This window comes from Cynocephalus volans, chromosome 1 (genome assembly GCF_027409185.1).
Source record: "Cynocephalus volans isolate mCynVol1 chromosome 1, mCynVol1.pri, whole genome shotgun sequence".
Lineage (NCBI taxonomy): Eukaryota > Metazoa > Chordata > Mammalia > Dermoptera > Cynocephalidae > Cynocephalus > Cynocephalus volans.
The window spans coordinates 255,857,043-255,873,398 of record NC_084460.1 but is presented as its reverse complement, the minus strand read 5'-3'; the positions used below and the strand labels follow the sequence as shown (position 1 = coordinate 255,873,398).

Here is a 16,356-nt window from a genome sequence, read left to right as displayed (position 1 = left end):
TTGATTTACTTTTCACCCACTCGGGTAGAACACTTTTGTTTTATACCCAGGAGTTATCTCTGCATTGTTCTAGAGCAAGAATACTCATAAAAGTACCCCTTTCGAATGTCTTTGAGAAGGATAGAGGGGAAAAAAAGTTTGTATATATTTTTAAAAACTGTTTTACAAGTCAGTTTGCAACATGCCAGTACCAACATGGTCCTTTGCCTTAACCGTTCATGCACTTTCTTGGAGACTGCAATATGTTGCTATGAGCACTTTCTTTATCCTTGAGGTTTAATCTTTTTCATCTTTCTACAGTATGATAATGATTTGCTATGTTGTAAAATCTTTGTAAAATATTTCTATATAAAAATATTTTTAAAATCTTCATTTCTTTTTCTTGAATTGTGTTCCCCAGTTAGTTAATATTGCTTTTGTTACAAAACATCTATTTTGGATGATGTGTTTTTCTCTATAAGGGGCTACAGTTTCATAACATACATTTTAATGTTATCTCCCTATTCATATTTCCATTTTATGGTGGTCTGGATAAATGTGTAGTAAACATGAGGCCAGCACTTTTTCTTTGACACTGAATAAGTGACACTAATCTCTGTTCTTAGTTCCCTTATATAAGTTGGAGATACTGTAATAACAACCTTACCCATCTCCAAACTTTCCTGATTGAATCAGATGAGAAGCCATGTGGAAGCACTTTGTGAACAAGACGAGGTACTATTATCACTAGAAGTTAGACTTAAGTAATGAGGGGAGTCTAGGATAGATGCCTACTGATACTCCAGAGAGTGGAGCCATGTTTTGTATTCAGCAAACATTTATTGAAGACTTGATCTATGCCCCAAACTGTGATTAATCCTAGGGATGCAGATTTGACTCAGACATAGTTGATCAGAGACTCTTTTTCCTTTCCCCTGAAATTGGGAGTTTGAGAACTTTTGGCATCACCCCGTAGCTGCTGATCTGCTCATGATGTTTGTGCAGTCTAGATGCCTCTGGTAGGTTTGGCTGCTGTCTTGAACAGATCATCGGCTCCCTCCCACAGGGCTTGAGCTGGGGTTGGAGATCTGCCCTGAGTGTTTGCAGCTGTAACTGAAGGCCTATGACCTTGTAAAATGAATAGAACCGTATTAGCAAGGGAAGGTCTCAGTTCTTAATATGGGCATTTTGTCAGTCTGTGGTCCGGGAGAGAGAGAGCCCTGTGTAGGAGGAAAGAGCACAGAGTTGGAAAGTTAATAGGAATTTTTACAGCTGCCGCCCTTATCTTTATAGACTTCTGGTCAGAGCGGGAAGAGGATGGGGGTGGGGGGTGTGTGGAGTGGGGGGGGGTGGAGGAGAGTCACTGCTGGGCAGGGCAGCTTTGCTTGTTTACTGCCCCAGGGCATAGAAGTAGGACAGGGGTAGATGACGTGTGACTGTGTCTGGGTGTGCTTCTAAATGGGGACAAACTCAAATACCTACAGGTTCAACTAGGTAATACAAATGAGTGAAGTGGATTAGAAATAGGAAAACATTCTTTCATTTAATACGTAATTGCATCTTACAAAAGTATCACATTTTGTTCCCACTTAAAATATTCACTACTTTTCTCTATGCTTTTGAATGCAGGCTTCTTACAGTAGTTATTAAATTAGTTCTTTCAGCATAGACACCCTTTGTTTGCATATTGAACACAGGGAAGTCATCTTTATAAGAACGAGTACAAAGAAGAAATTACTTTTCTGTTTAAGACAAAAACAGTGCACGAGGCATGCTAAATGGCACAGGGCACTGGAAGTCCTTTTGGGGAGGTAATAGGGGGTGGTCGGGACTCTGGTGAGCTGGAGAGTGTGTGTGCACCGAGGCTAAAGGGTCAGCTGTATGCAATCTCGGTTGCCACGCAGGAATGTGGTCCCTGTGTTGTTAGGTCTTTTGATCTTTTAAGAGAATCTGGGAATTTTGTGTGAAACCTCCAAATTCTTGGATTCTGGGAACTAACTTGAAAATGCTGAAGATATTTTGCTAGCCAAACAATACAGCTGTGGGCTACCTATGAGCCATCTGTGGGCTGCCATTTTCTGAGCTTTTCTCTAAGAGGATGGTTTGTGAGCAAGAAAAATGGTATTTGAATAAAGCTAGTAAATGTAGGAAGAGAGGAGGTATAGGTATAAAAATTACAAAGTAAAAGCAAGAAAGAACTGGGCAAACATTTGTGGTGAACAATATTAAGCTATTAGGAATCGTTTATTGAAGATCACTTAAGTTCAAATAATCTATCCATTTATTACCTGCTGTACTGATTCCTTTATTCCTTGTGTTGTTTGCAGTGCTGGGTTATAGGATAATGATGATTAAAAAGAAAAAAATTATTAAAGTTTGCCTGTATTATAACAATAGTGCCCTCCTGTTTTAAAAAGAAAAGAAAGAAAAACAAAACAGAATTTTATGGAGTCAAATTCCGCTCTTACCATCCCATTCCCTGAATCCTTAGATGTACCCACTGTGAAGAATTTAGGGTCTATTCTTACAGGTAATTTCTTTTTCATGAAGTTTTAAAAAATTCCTTTTTATGTTATCAATTGGTTTGTTCACCAAGATTATATCTCTATATCTTTCAATTGAGTATAAATATTTTTCCCAAAATTCTAAGGGAGGTTAAAGTAAAAGTCATGTTTGAAGTAAGACTGTTTACATAAACTAGTAATTTAAAAAGACGTAAAATAGAGGCAAGTAGGTATACAAATTATCTGGCCTAACATTTATTTTAATTAAGAAATAAATTTAGTTTAAGATTCCTTTCAGTCACGACAAAAGACCACTGAGTTTTACCTTTCCCTCCTAAATGATACTTACCTCAAACTCTTTTTAACTTCATGAGCTGCCTTTTTGATCCACCTTTCAGAATAGTCTCTGCTATCAGAACATTTTTGTTTTACAAGATAGCAATTCAAAAATAGAGTTGAAATGTTAGAAGAATCTTGTGACAACACATACACCTTTGTCACAAGTCTGAACTGGCTACATTGAGTCACATTTTAAAAGTTAAATGACTTGTTTATGTGGGGACTGGTTTACATTTTCCAAGGCCAAAGGGAGCAAGTATATTATCTAAAGAATGGACAAATGTGAGATCAAAGTACAAGTGCTTTTTTCCACATTCTTCACCCTGGCCTCTGTGTGAGTTAGTACATATTTTTCTGTTTGAACATTTTCCTTGTTGCATTTTACTGGGAGAAAAGTGCGTACAAAGTTCCTGAAGTAATTATATTCAAAATTGTCTTAGATAATGGTTTTCCTTAACTTGGACATGCAATTGTAGTGATGACAATGCAAAAGTTAATCTAATTAAATAGATTGAAGATGTAAGAGAACATATACATTTTACAGTAACTGAAACACTTCAAGAGAAATCCATGTTTTGAAGAACTAATTTTTAAACACCTTACAATAAATGATCCCTAATAAGCAGGACATAGTCACATATTAAATCATACCTAAGGGAATATTTGAGCTTAATGTGTGTGTGTGTGTATTTTTTTTTCAAGAAAAAACCGTTGTCCAATGATAGAGTTAATTTTTTATTTAGTACTGTGTATTGACTAAATAGATACACATCTTCTTACCTATTAAATCTAAGGTATTTAAGTAAAAGACACTACAATTAAAAGGGACTACATTTTAACAGCTATTATTTGTCAGCATTTTATTCATTTAATCCTCACCATTCCTCAGTAAAGAAGGTATTTTTATATATGCTTCATAGATGAGGAAACAGTCTTACAATAAATCTCACGTACTTACACAGCTAGTAAGTGGCAGAACAATCTAAACCCATTTCTCTCTCCAAAGGCTGTCTTCTTTCTTCCACACCACACAACCTTACCATGAGCTTTGTCTAATAAGCACCAGAAAATCCTTAATATCCTCAAGGGATCTATTTGTTTATGGCAAGCATATTTTAACATACATTTATACATACAGTTGTACATATTTGAAATGAATATAACTATGAATTGGCTGATTGAACATGAGGATTTCTAATTGTGTTTCTAGGGAGCTAAAGTGTTTCCACACCTGTTTTAAATGTCTTGGTTTAAAGGTCCTTGTGCAGCATTTAATATCCTTTAGGGTTTTCCTTATAATACCTATATGAGGAGGTATAGAGAAATGGTTATGAGTGGCAGAGACTGATGTTCAAATTTTGTCCTTGCCACTAGCTTTTGTGTTCTTGGACAAATTGTTTAACTTCCATGAATTTCTGTTCTCCATTTGCACAGTAGGAATATTAACATCTGTCTCACAGGGGATTAGCACTCTTAGCCCAGTACCGGATATATAGTCCTCAATAAATAGTGTTTCTTAAATTCATACAAAATAGAATTGAGGATATTCTTTGTTTCAACATAATCTATTGTGACTTGAATTATTATGCAAATAGTGTCATGTTGGTTGAATTATTTAGTGACATACACCAATTCATTTTACCTACTCATTTTTTTATTCAAATACGACATATTTTGACAGCAGAAGTCTACCAATAGACCTGTGTAGAAGAAAAATACACTGAATTAAGTTTAGTTTCAGTTCTTTGGAAAACAAATCGCTGAGATTTCTGTTGTGATCATTATGAATAACCTTTATGAAAAGAAAAGGGAGATAGTTCTCATCATTGTTTTTACTTATAATATTTTCTAGACTTCAAGGCACTGGACTATAAAAGAAAAGAAGTGGGAGAGGGACAGAGGGAGGAAGAGAGAAAGAAGAGAGGCAGAAAGGCAGGAAGGAAGGGTACTGGGAAGAGAATTAGCAGCACAAGTTTTAGTCAGGGGTAGTCAATTGCATAGTACACATGTTTATCTACTCTTCCTCCTCCAACTTCACTGAAATGACAGGAAAAGAGTACGAAAAAAACCCCTCAGTTTGTTTTTTTGAGAGCAAGCTAGAGTGGAATCATTAGCAGATCAAAGACATGTATCTGGTATAAAGAAAGCAGATGAGAGCATACTTACACATAAGCCCTAGCCCAAAAGTCTGTAGCACAGGCATGAGCCACCCTTCTGGAGTAGCTTCGATTGACAGGTATAGAGAAACAGTGAGGCAAGTGGGCAGAAGGATTGTGTACACAACGGGTTCCTGTTCACACATGCAGAGCATGCTTACCGTGCAACTGACCTGGTGACATTTGCAAATGAATGGCTAAAGAAAGTGAATAATTAGTCTGGAGGGGCTAATACTCGTAGTAAGGTTGTGGCTCCCCAGTACAAAGCTTCTTGTTCTGAATTGGGAGTGCAATCCTGATTACCTTCTTGCTTTCTGCCCATGCATCTTAAAGAAGCCTACCCGTTGACATACCTTGCCCCCTTACACAGTAATCCTCCTAGTCAGAGTGATATCTGTTAAGAAAAAACAACCTACTTAACAGCAGAGGAGATCCACATGAGCTACTTTAATTCATTAACCTAGTCCTTCTCTCGTAAGTATGAACCGATCAATGATGGTCAGATCTGAAGAAAACTAGCAGCATCAGATAGTAGGACTAAGATGCATAAAGAAAGTGAAGGACCAAAGAAAACAGGTAATTTAGGACAAAAAATTTAAAAACTTCTAGTTAATACCCTCAGAGACTGACAAAGAAATGGTATGTATAAAGTACAAGGTTTTGTACAAAAAGAGAACAAGAGGAAATACTGGAAATTAAAATATGTTCGCCCCCCTCCCCCTGATTCAGTAAGAGGCTGGACTTAAAAGTAGAGAGAAAAGAAAAAGATAAACTATGAGAGAGAAAAAAGTGACCCTAAAGGTTAATCAAGGATGTCAAATACCTTTCCATCAATTAGGAGGTAGCAGGAAAACCAAGGTGATGAATTGGGGGTGGAGGATGTAGGAGGAGGAGGCTCTGGATTATCTCAATAAGATGATGAAGCATTCATGTTTCTTGTCTAAAGCGGGAGAAAAAGGCAACTAGAAACTTCAGGAAAAAAACAAAAACTTGTATATGAAAGTCATGTTCCATATATGAAGCAAAGTAAACTGTGGCATGATACTGAGGAATTGTGGAGGAAAAGAAAAGAGAATCAAGTTTACTTTGATTCTTAAATCATTTCCTTTAAGTGGCAAAGTTTTTCTTACACAGGATTACATTTCTTTCTACTGAGGTCCAATTACAATACTTGATTTTGCAACAAATATAGTAATAATGTTCTATATGCTGTTTGTTTCTAATTTTTATTTTATTTTTTTTGTTTTTTAAAAAATTTTAATTTATCAATGTACAATGTAGTTGATTTTCATGTCCCTTTACCAATTCTTCCTTTTCCTCCTACCTCCCCCTCCCCTTGTTTCTAATTTTTAGAATTAACTTCTAAACATGCTCAAAAGATGGATAAAACGAGAACAAGACTTAACAAAATAAGAATTCATTAAAAAAGACTTTGTAAAGGAAGAAGTCTTTATTAAAAAACAAGACTTTGGGTATAATGTAAATGTTATAAACACCAATAATTTAAAAGTCATGGTATAGTTAACAAAACCTGGAAGAGGTGAAGGATAGTGTGGAGTTCTGATTACCTCATTTTGTACAGAGGGAATTGAGATACTGTCTAAAATTAAAGATAAAAAGAATAAAGCATATTATTTGAAATTATGAAAGGTAACTAATAAAAGAACTGAAAAGCATAGAGTATCCAACAGAACCAGGAGAAAGGTTAGGGAGAAAAAAGAAAGTAATGTGAGATGAATTACTTACCTGTCACAGTGGGCCATTGAGAGATACTGTCTTATGCTGCTACATTAAGAAATAGAGATATATTAGAAGTACTGAGAATTAGATGTAGCTGGCTTGACATCAGCCACTCTAGCAGATCCTAATACTTACGTAAGACTTCTATCTATGCCTTTATTAACAAGCTCATTCTTCTCAAATACAATAATGAGCCCAATGATTGAATTATTGAGAGAACAACTTAATACTGTTCATTTGGATACATAGGTTTAGGAAGGTACAGCAGACTTTTTTGAAAGTCTACTATTGTGATGTGTTAATGGTTACTGAATTGACTAAATATTTTACAAATTGCCTTCCTTTTAAAGCATATCTGTATATGGAGGAATGAAAAGACTGTGTGGTCTTAGAACTATATCTAAGTCAATTGAAGTATAATATAAACATGTTGTAATGTGTTATAAATTATGTTATACTATTTCCATCCATGCAAATGTGCTGACTATAGTTTGTAGGTTATGTGCATCTGGTACTTCTTTTTACTCATCAGTTCTAATCATCCTTTACTTTTTTTCTCTGTCCCTTTTCTGGTAGTGTTTCATTCATCTTCTTCAATGTTTTACATTTCTTAAAACTTTTAGACCTTTGAATTTTAAGCAAATAAATGCTTAGCAATGCAGACAGGTCTTTTAAACATGTTTTCTGCAATATGTTAAGTTCAAAATGGTGACACGTGTTTAATGTATCACGTTGTAGAAATTCTAAGCATAACTTCCAAAAGATTAACTAAACAAACACTCAGAAAGACACGAACTGACCTGTCAGTGTCAATATTTATAAAATAATAGTCACAGCTTTCACATGATCATTAAAAGTTGGTTGCTTTCACTGGCTGGAGAAGCATGTGAAAATCACACCCACCTAAACACAGGGAAACAAGCTAATGATGAGGTAACTACCTGGAGACCTAAGAATAGAAATAATGCCAAGTGATTATCTCTAGTTGGTGTAAGGAGGGGTAAAGCTGTAACTTTTCATTTAAAACCATTCTGTCCTATTTGAATTTTTCAGAGCAGCAACAGAATCATCAGCACCAGAATACCAATACCATCCCCTAAAATATGTTTATGAATACATTAAGAGTTTGGATATGGAATTTAGGTCTTTCACATCTAAACAATTTCACTGAGAGGGCTCTTTTTCACCCTTGGGGTACCTGATATGTTTTCTATTCCCCTTTTCATGTACTCCTTCCTATTTTACATTTCATGTTAATATCCAATAATAGTTACTAATTAGAGACCATTTCTCCCCACAATTCATGTCTGTTGCTATAGTTCGAAAGCACTAACCCCAGAATACAATTTGTGATCTGGCTAAAGGAAAACATCACGTGGTAAACTGATAAGAGCAACTTATTGTGAAATATTCTGAGTATAGCTCAGTGTCAAAACATTGGTTTTCAATGTCAAAATACAGAGTTCCCTGGAAAATCTGGAGCTGAAATAAAGCATACTTAAAGTAGAGGCCTGAGCAAATTCTCTTTTGGCTACTCATCACCACAGTCATTGGAGGTAGACATATGTTGCTGGGTGAATTATTTCTAGTTTGCAGATGCAGGAAGTGAGAGTTCCAGAAAAGTAGATGTGTTCCTAGCAAAAAGTCAGTGTCATTGTCAAGACCAGACTTAAACAGCAGTATTCCCAAAGAAAGATTCTGATGGTTGTTAATTTATTGACACCCACTATCTTGCTTGAAGGTAGAGATCCACGAAAGAGGTCATTGCTTTGCATTTCTCCACAATTTATTCATCTCATTAAGACAATTGAAAAAAAAATCTTAATTTCATAAAACTCACACCTACTGTCTCCTGTCATTTTAGAGGAGGTTAGTTTGAGTTTCCAAATAGTTTGAGTCACTGGGTGCCTGCTATGTGTCAGTTTCTGAGCTTGGCACAGGAAAAACAAAATAAATAGGATATCAAGGATATTCACTGATATTTAGTGGGGGAATGGCAAAACATACTAATAAATATCTTTATATTGTAATGTAGATTTGCTGTGGTTGAAATGTGCACAGGGTGCTATGGGAGGCCAGACAGCAACACTTAGACCAACCTGGAGTTAGGGAAGGCTTCCTGGAAAAGACAATAATTCAGTTGTGTCTGTTCTGTTTCTTTGTTTAGCAGTACTTATTTGCTCATTAAAAAATTTCAGATGATATAAGGTTACTTCAAAAAGTTTCTGGAAAAATGGAATTGAAAGATAATACGAATCTTTCCATAAACTTTTTGGAGATCCCTCGTACATGCAAATATAAACAAGAGAGTAAAACTCACCCTAAATCTCTTCACACAGATAATTACAGTGTACATTTTGGTGAATGCCCTTCCAGACATGCATGAAATAATGTGTTTGTTTGTATACACATAATTTTACATAAATGTGGCCATACTCCACATGCTATTCAGCATCTTGATTATTTTTCATTCAACAACATAACCTGGACATCATTCTAGATCAATGAATTTAAAATTATATCACATTTTTTATGATAACATAGTATTCTATTTTGAGCCTTATTTAATTAGTTCCTGATCAAAGAACAGTTAAGTTGTTTTCAAGTATTTTGTTGTTTTAAGTATGCTGTAATTAATATCATTGTGTCTATAGCTTTGGGTACTTGGATCTCCACAGATAAGTCCCTGGAAGAATTGCTGGACCACAAGTTACAAGCATTTGAAATTAGTCCAAGTGCTCTCCAGAAAAGTTGTCCCATTTCAAATCCCCATATTTTGCTGCACTTTTGTCAGCATCAGATTTTTGTCAATATATCTCTGCCAATCTGACAAAGAATTGTGTTTATTTTATTTCTTTAATCAATAGTAAGTTTAAACATCTTTTCACAGTTTTTGGCCTGTTTTTATTATTTTCATGTATTACTTGTACATATTTTTCATTGGCATGTTTATCATCTTCTAGTTGATTTATAAAAAATTTTTGTATGCTGAGGATGTTAATGTCTGCCTGTCATATGCACTGTGATTATTATTTCACCTCTTTGCTTATTTGACCTTAATTGTGATTTTAAAATGCTTATGAGTCAGGTCTATTAACCTTTTCTGTTTTGATTTTACTATATGTGGGCTGTAAAGAGATGTTTCCACATGGAGATTTTTTTGAGTTCATATTTTCCTCTGGTACTTTTATGGCTTTATTTATATTTAATTATTTAAGCCATCTAGAATTAGCTGTGCTATAAAAAGTGAGGCAGCCTGCTTCTGCCAGAGAACACCAAATTGCAGATGATGCTGGTGCAGTGGGGGGACCCTGGGGACCCTGGGGGCCCTGGAATGGGAAGCCTTCGCGGCTTCTGCAGTGGCTTCACAGAGGCATCTGGGGCTGGGGTTGTGGGGGTCACGGAGCTTGCGGAGGCAGGGCTCAGGACAAAGAGCAGATCCTGTCATCAAGGTGGGCCACCTGATAAAGGACATGAAGATCAAATTCCTGGAGGAGATCTACCTCATCTCCCTGTCTATCAAGGAGTCTGACATCATTGATTTTTCCTGGGAGCATCCCTCATGGGTGAGGTTTTGAGGATTACACTGGTGCAAAAGCAGACCTGTGTTGACCAGTGGACCAGCTTCAAGGCATCTATGGCCATTGGGAACTACAATGGCCATGTCGGTCTGGGAGCTAAGTACTCCAAGGACGTAGCCACCACCATCTGAGGGGCTGTCATCCTGGACCAGATCTCCATTGTCTCTGTGTGGAGAGGCTACTGAGGGATCAAGATTGGCAAGCCCCCACACTGTCCCTCACAAGGGGACAGGCTGCTGCAGCTCTGTGCGGGTGCACCTGATCCCTGCCCCCACAGGCACTGGCATCATCTTGGCCCCTGTGCCCGAGAACCTGCTAATGATGGCTGGTATTGATGACTGCTGTACCTCAGCCAGGGGCTGCACTGCCACCCTGGGCATTTTCACCAAGGCAAACTTTGATACCATCTTCAGGACCTACAGCTATCTGACCCCCGACCTCTGGAAGGAGACTGTGCTCACCAAGTCTCCCTATCAGAAATTCACAGATCATCTTATAAAGACCCACACCAGACTCTCTGTGCAGAGGACCCAGCTCCAGCTGTGGCTACAACATAGGGATTTTTATACAAGGAAAAATAAAGTTAATTAATTAAGCCTGTTTTTAAAAAAAAAAGTGAGGCAGGGTTTCTGTTAGTCATCTATGTTAAATGATCTTTTTCCTGGCTGATTTAAAATACTACATAGTCACTGAGGGAACAGGTCTTGGAGTTAGGCTGTCTAGGTCCTAATTCTGGCTCCATTGCCTACTAACTGGATGAACCTGTTTTCTCATATATAAAATGAGGATAATAATAGTACTTATATCTTGGAGTTGTTTTCAGGACTCATACGTTACTGTATGTCAAGGGCTTAGAATAATACATGGCACATAATAAGAGCTTACTAACAAGTAGCTATTATTGGATTCCAAATTCAATGTATATGTGTGACTATTTACAGACTTTACTCTGATGCACTAACTGGAATCTAGAAATTCATGGGTCAGGACCAATTCTAGCTTTACAACAGGTGTGGACAGGTTCTCTTATTCTTTCTCAGAATTTTCCTCATTCTTCTAGAATTATTATCTTCCTAGATGAACATTGGAGTCATTTTGTCAATTCCTAACAATCTCATTGAGATTTTGATTGGCATTATAAAGAATAGATTCTATTAGGAAAAATTGACTTATTTATAATTTAAAATTTTCCATTCCATTCAATAGTATATCTTTCCATTTATTCAAGTCTTTTCTTGTGTTATTTTAATAAAGGTTTATGGTTTTATTCATAAAGGACCTTATTTCCTGAGACTGAATATTCTAAGTATTAAAGGATGAGTGGGAATAAGCTAGACAGAGGGGTAAAATAGTTTAGTAGTGTCTTTTTAGCTGCTAGAAGTCATAGTTATACTTGTAACAGTCCTAGTTTTAGAAATAATGTTCTTCAGTCAATTCACATGAGATACAAGCAGTGAGCTAAACTGGGGGGAAAAATGTGGTCTTTCCTTCAAAGAAGTAGAGTGGGGCAGGCAGCCAATGTAAGAAATATTTATGCAGCTGTGGCTTGAACTAGTTCAAAAGAAACTTCTGGGGACTGTTAACAATATGCGTGTTTAGCTTTTTATGAACCTATTGACTTATTTAAGAAAAACCCAACACCCAATATGTTCTCAATCTGTGTGTAAGAACCAAGGAATTTGAATGTGGATGGATGTGTGTTTGTGGGTGTGTTGAACAGAGCTGGACCTACGCAAGTTTGTGTAGAAGTTCCAGTTTTCCTTCATTTGCCATTTGATCTCACTTTCAGCCCATCCAACCTCTACTGCAAAACCATGGCCTTGGAATACCTTTGCAAGGGTTCAATTTCCTACCCAGATACTCACATTCTGTGCCTGGTCCAAGCTAACACTAAACAGAACCCCATCCCTCAAATGTTGGGTCATGATAGCTGGTCTTAGTCAATCTGTGCTTAACCAGTGATGAAATACAAACCAGTATACTCTTCTCCCCTCACAATGTACCTCAAAGCACTTTTTATCCAGAGTTCTCCTTCAGATCTCAGAATTTAAAAGAAATTCATGATCACTCACACTGTGATTTTTCCTTACTACTCTCTACCCCACCAAGGAGTATAGGGTTGCAACCTCCCCTCCCCCAAGCCCTTTAAAAATATTTTATATATTTGGGTAAAGGGACTCATTTCATACTCAGGGAAGACTATTCAACCTACAACCCAGCTGTTGAAAAAATAATTATGCCATTGTTTTTTTCTCTGTCCTATCAGCCTGACTGATCTTAGATTTCCTGTGAGAAAGCCAGGAAGACAATCTCATCCAGTATTGTCCTCATGTTAATTAAATTTTATTAACTTCTCCAACTTCAAAAATATTGGCAGTGTCAGTAATAAAATGTTTTTTTCTATTATTTGACATAGCCTTTATGGAGGCTGTAGAAAGAATTCTAAAAGATGAGTAGAATACAATTTTTAAAAAACCCTCACTAATTCATTATGCAAAAAAATAGATAAAAAATGATCAAAAATTAGATCTTAGTGACATTGCACAACTCTGTATATGCTAAAAGCCATTAAATTGTATACTTCAAATAGGTGAAATGTATGGTAGGTGAATAACATAATATCTCAATAAAGCTGTTTTTAGAAAGCCATAGAAATTTAAATACCTTAGTGTCAAAAATATTAGATGCATAGTTATCACTTCGTTTAATTTGACAAAGTAACTGCAGTCCATAATAATAGCTAAAGTAGCTTGAGTGGCTTTTTTGGAATGGGCAGTTTATGTATAGTCTTATTTAAAGTTCACAGTAAGCTTATCAGGAAGTAAACACTATTATCTTTACTTCACAGATGAGAATTTGATGCTTAAAGAGGTTAAATACCTTCGTTAAAGCTATGCAGTTAGTAGGGGATGAAGTGGGGACTTGAGCCTAGGTATCTATCTGCGTTTAGGGCTCAACCTCTGAAACACTGAACTAATCTGAGCACCCAGCACTGGCTTGGTTTTGACTGCCCTTTACTGTAAACAGTAATTATCCTGAATGTTATTAACATCTTTGAACACCCAGACAAGTTATTTCATCTAGTTGTGGCTTAAATTGACATAATAGGATCTACAAAACAGTTATTTACACAGATTCTCAATAACCTATAGTTTATTAGATATTTTCTTTTTTTCTTTTCTTTTTTTTTTTTTTGTCTTTTTCATGACCGGCACTCAGCCAGTGAGTGCACCGGCCAGTCCTATATAGGATCCGAACCCGTGGCGGAAGCGTCGCTGTGCTCCCAGTGCCGCACTCTCCCGAGTGCGCCACGGGCTCGGCCCTTATTAGATATTTTCTGAAGATAATAAAGTCTACCAGATTTTGCAATTTGATTTACATTTTAAAATATCCAGGGCTAAAGCAGCTTGCTGTGGAAAGGGATCCCTATGCTTCCTACATAAATGAAAATGGTGAATATTTTCCATATTCATAAACACATATTTTTAGACACCATTCATTTCAAACAAGGTACTCTGAAAACTATCACAGTGCAAAGGTTTTCCACATTTTTAGAAATTCTAGTGTGATGGTCACTGTATTAGTCCGTTTTGTGTTGCTAGAATACTTGAAACTGGGTAATTTATAAAGAAGAGAGGTTTATTTGGCTTATGATTCTGAGACAACTGCATCTGGCATGGGCCTCAGGCTGCTTCTACACATGGTGGAAAGTGGCAGGCAGCCAGCAGGTACAAGCAGATCACATGGCAAGAGGAAGTGAGAGAGAGAGAGAGAGAGAGAGAGATACAATGGTGGAACAGACATTGGGTATACGTTCCCATTCCAAAAGGGAGGAATAGGCCAAAAGAAGGGAAAAACAGGTCCCAAACAAGTCCGAAACCCAGCAGGGCAGACATTATGTCTTAAAGCTCCAAAATAATGTTCTTTGACTCTAAGTCCTGCATCCTGGGCACAATTGGGCATCTGGGCCCCCAAAGCATCAAGCAGCCTTATTCCCACAGCTCTGTCAGGTGCAGCCCAGTAGGCTGTGTGGGTGCCTACAACTTTTCCAGTCTGGTGTTCCACTCTGGTAGCTCCATAAGTCTGGGGTCTCCATGGTGGTCCCACTGCCTTGGTTCTACTAGACATTTCCCTGGTGGGGGCTCCCTGTGGGGGCTCCAATCCCACTTTTCTGCTCAGCATTGCTCTAGTAGATGGCCTCAGCAGTGGCTCCACCCCTGTGGCAGTTCTCTCTCTGCCTGGGCCCCCAGGCTTTTCCATACATCCTCTGGAATCTGGGTGGAGGCTGCCACATCTCCACTGCTCTCACATGCTGCCGGCCTGCAGACTTAACACAACATGGACGCCACCAAGGTTTCAGGCCTCTACTTTCCAGGGCTGCTGCATGAACCACACTTGGAGCTGCTCCAGCCAAAGCAGCTGGGATGCAGGGAGCAGGTTCCCTAGGGCAGCTGTGCCCCAGGTCTGTCCTCTAGGACAACTCAGTCCTTCTAGGCCTCAGGGCCTGTGATTTGTGGGGCACCCTTCCAGATTTCTCAAATGCCTTTAGGGCATTTTTTCCATTGTCCTGGTTCTGAGCATCTGGCTGCCTCACCGCCAAGATAATGTCTCTAGCAACCAGTTTATCTGCCTCACCCTTATTTTTTTCTTGTGCTCTTTGCTTCTCTACCACATGGCCAGGCTGCAAATATTCCAAAACTTTACTCTCTGATTCCCTTTTAATTTCTGGCTTTGCATCATGCCTTTGCTGCCGTAACTCAGAGTAGGCTGTTAGAAGTAGCCATGCAGTGTCCTTAGTGCTTTGCTGCTTAGAAATTTCCTCCACCAGATACTCTGGTTCACAGCTCCTAAGTTCCAACTTCCACAAAGTCCAAGGGCATGGACACAATGCAGCCAGGTTCCTTGCTATGGTGTAGCAAGGGTTATCTTTTGTCCAATTCCCAGTAAGTTCCTCATTTCTGTCTGAGACCTCATCATCCACAAGGCCTTTACTGTCCACATTTCTATCAGCATTCTATCTGCTCGCAACCACATAAATCTCTAAGACATTCCAAACTTTCCCACGTCTTTCTGTCATCTTCTAAGTCCTCCAAACTCCTCCAACCTTTGCCCATTACCCAGCTCCAAAGCTGCATCCACATTTTCAAGTATCTGTATAGCAACACCCCACTCCTCGGTACCAATTTTCTGTTTTAGCCCGTTTTGTGTTGCTATTACAGAATACCTGAAACCGGGTAATCTATAAAAAAGAGAGGTTTATTTGGCTTACAGTTCTGGGACAGCTGTATCTGGCACAAGCCTCAAGCTGCTTCTACTCATGGCAGAAAGTGGCAGACAGCCAGCAGGTACAAGCAGATCACATGGTGAGAGGAAGCAAGAGAGAGAGAGAGAAGGTGCCAGGGTCTTTTTAAGCAACGATCTCTTGCAGGGACTAATAGAGCGAGAACTCACTCATTAATCCCCCCTCCCCAGGGAGAGCATTAATACATTCATGAGGGATCTGCCCCCATGACTCAATCAGTTTCACATTGGAGATCAAATTTCTACATGAGTTTTGGAGGGGACAACACATCCAAACTCCATCAGTCACTGAATATGTGTCTCACCAGCTGAGGGGAAACCAAGGATATCATGTTGGAGAAGAAAGCAGTCTCCTATTTCTCTGTAGGTGAGCTCAGCCTCCAAGATGAATTAAAAAAAAAAAAAAAAGACTGGGATGATTTATTGTCAGCTTGTGAGAACACCCTAGGGGACAACTTTTATTATTATTGATTTCTCAATGTACGTGATTAGAAGTCAAAACTAAGCCTTTGTCTCTTGCAAGAAATCTTGTTCTGAAGAGCAATAGAACCAGCTATGCTGGGGACCTTCTTTTGAGATTTAACAGAGCTTATGGGTATGTGAGGTTTGCTTCTGTTCATCCCTCCATTTTCATCCCTCCCTTCCAAGTGCCCAGCCATTAGAAGCCCATGGAACATTTGTAACACAGTTGTTGTGATGTTTCAAAGATAAGGTTACATAATCTAGTGATTAATGTAAATTTAACAAGATAGTTAT

The 16,356-nt window shown here is 38.0% G+C and overlaps 1 pseudogene; it reads left to right on the top strand.

The window, feature by feature from the left end:
• Nucleotides 1–10,117: 10,117 nt before the first annotated feature.
• On the top strand, nt 10,118–10,856 carry LOC134390812 (small ribosomal subunit protein uS5-like; annotated as a pseudogene).
• The last annotated feature ends 5,500 nt before the right edge of the window (nt 10,857–16,356 follow it).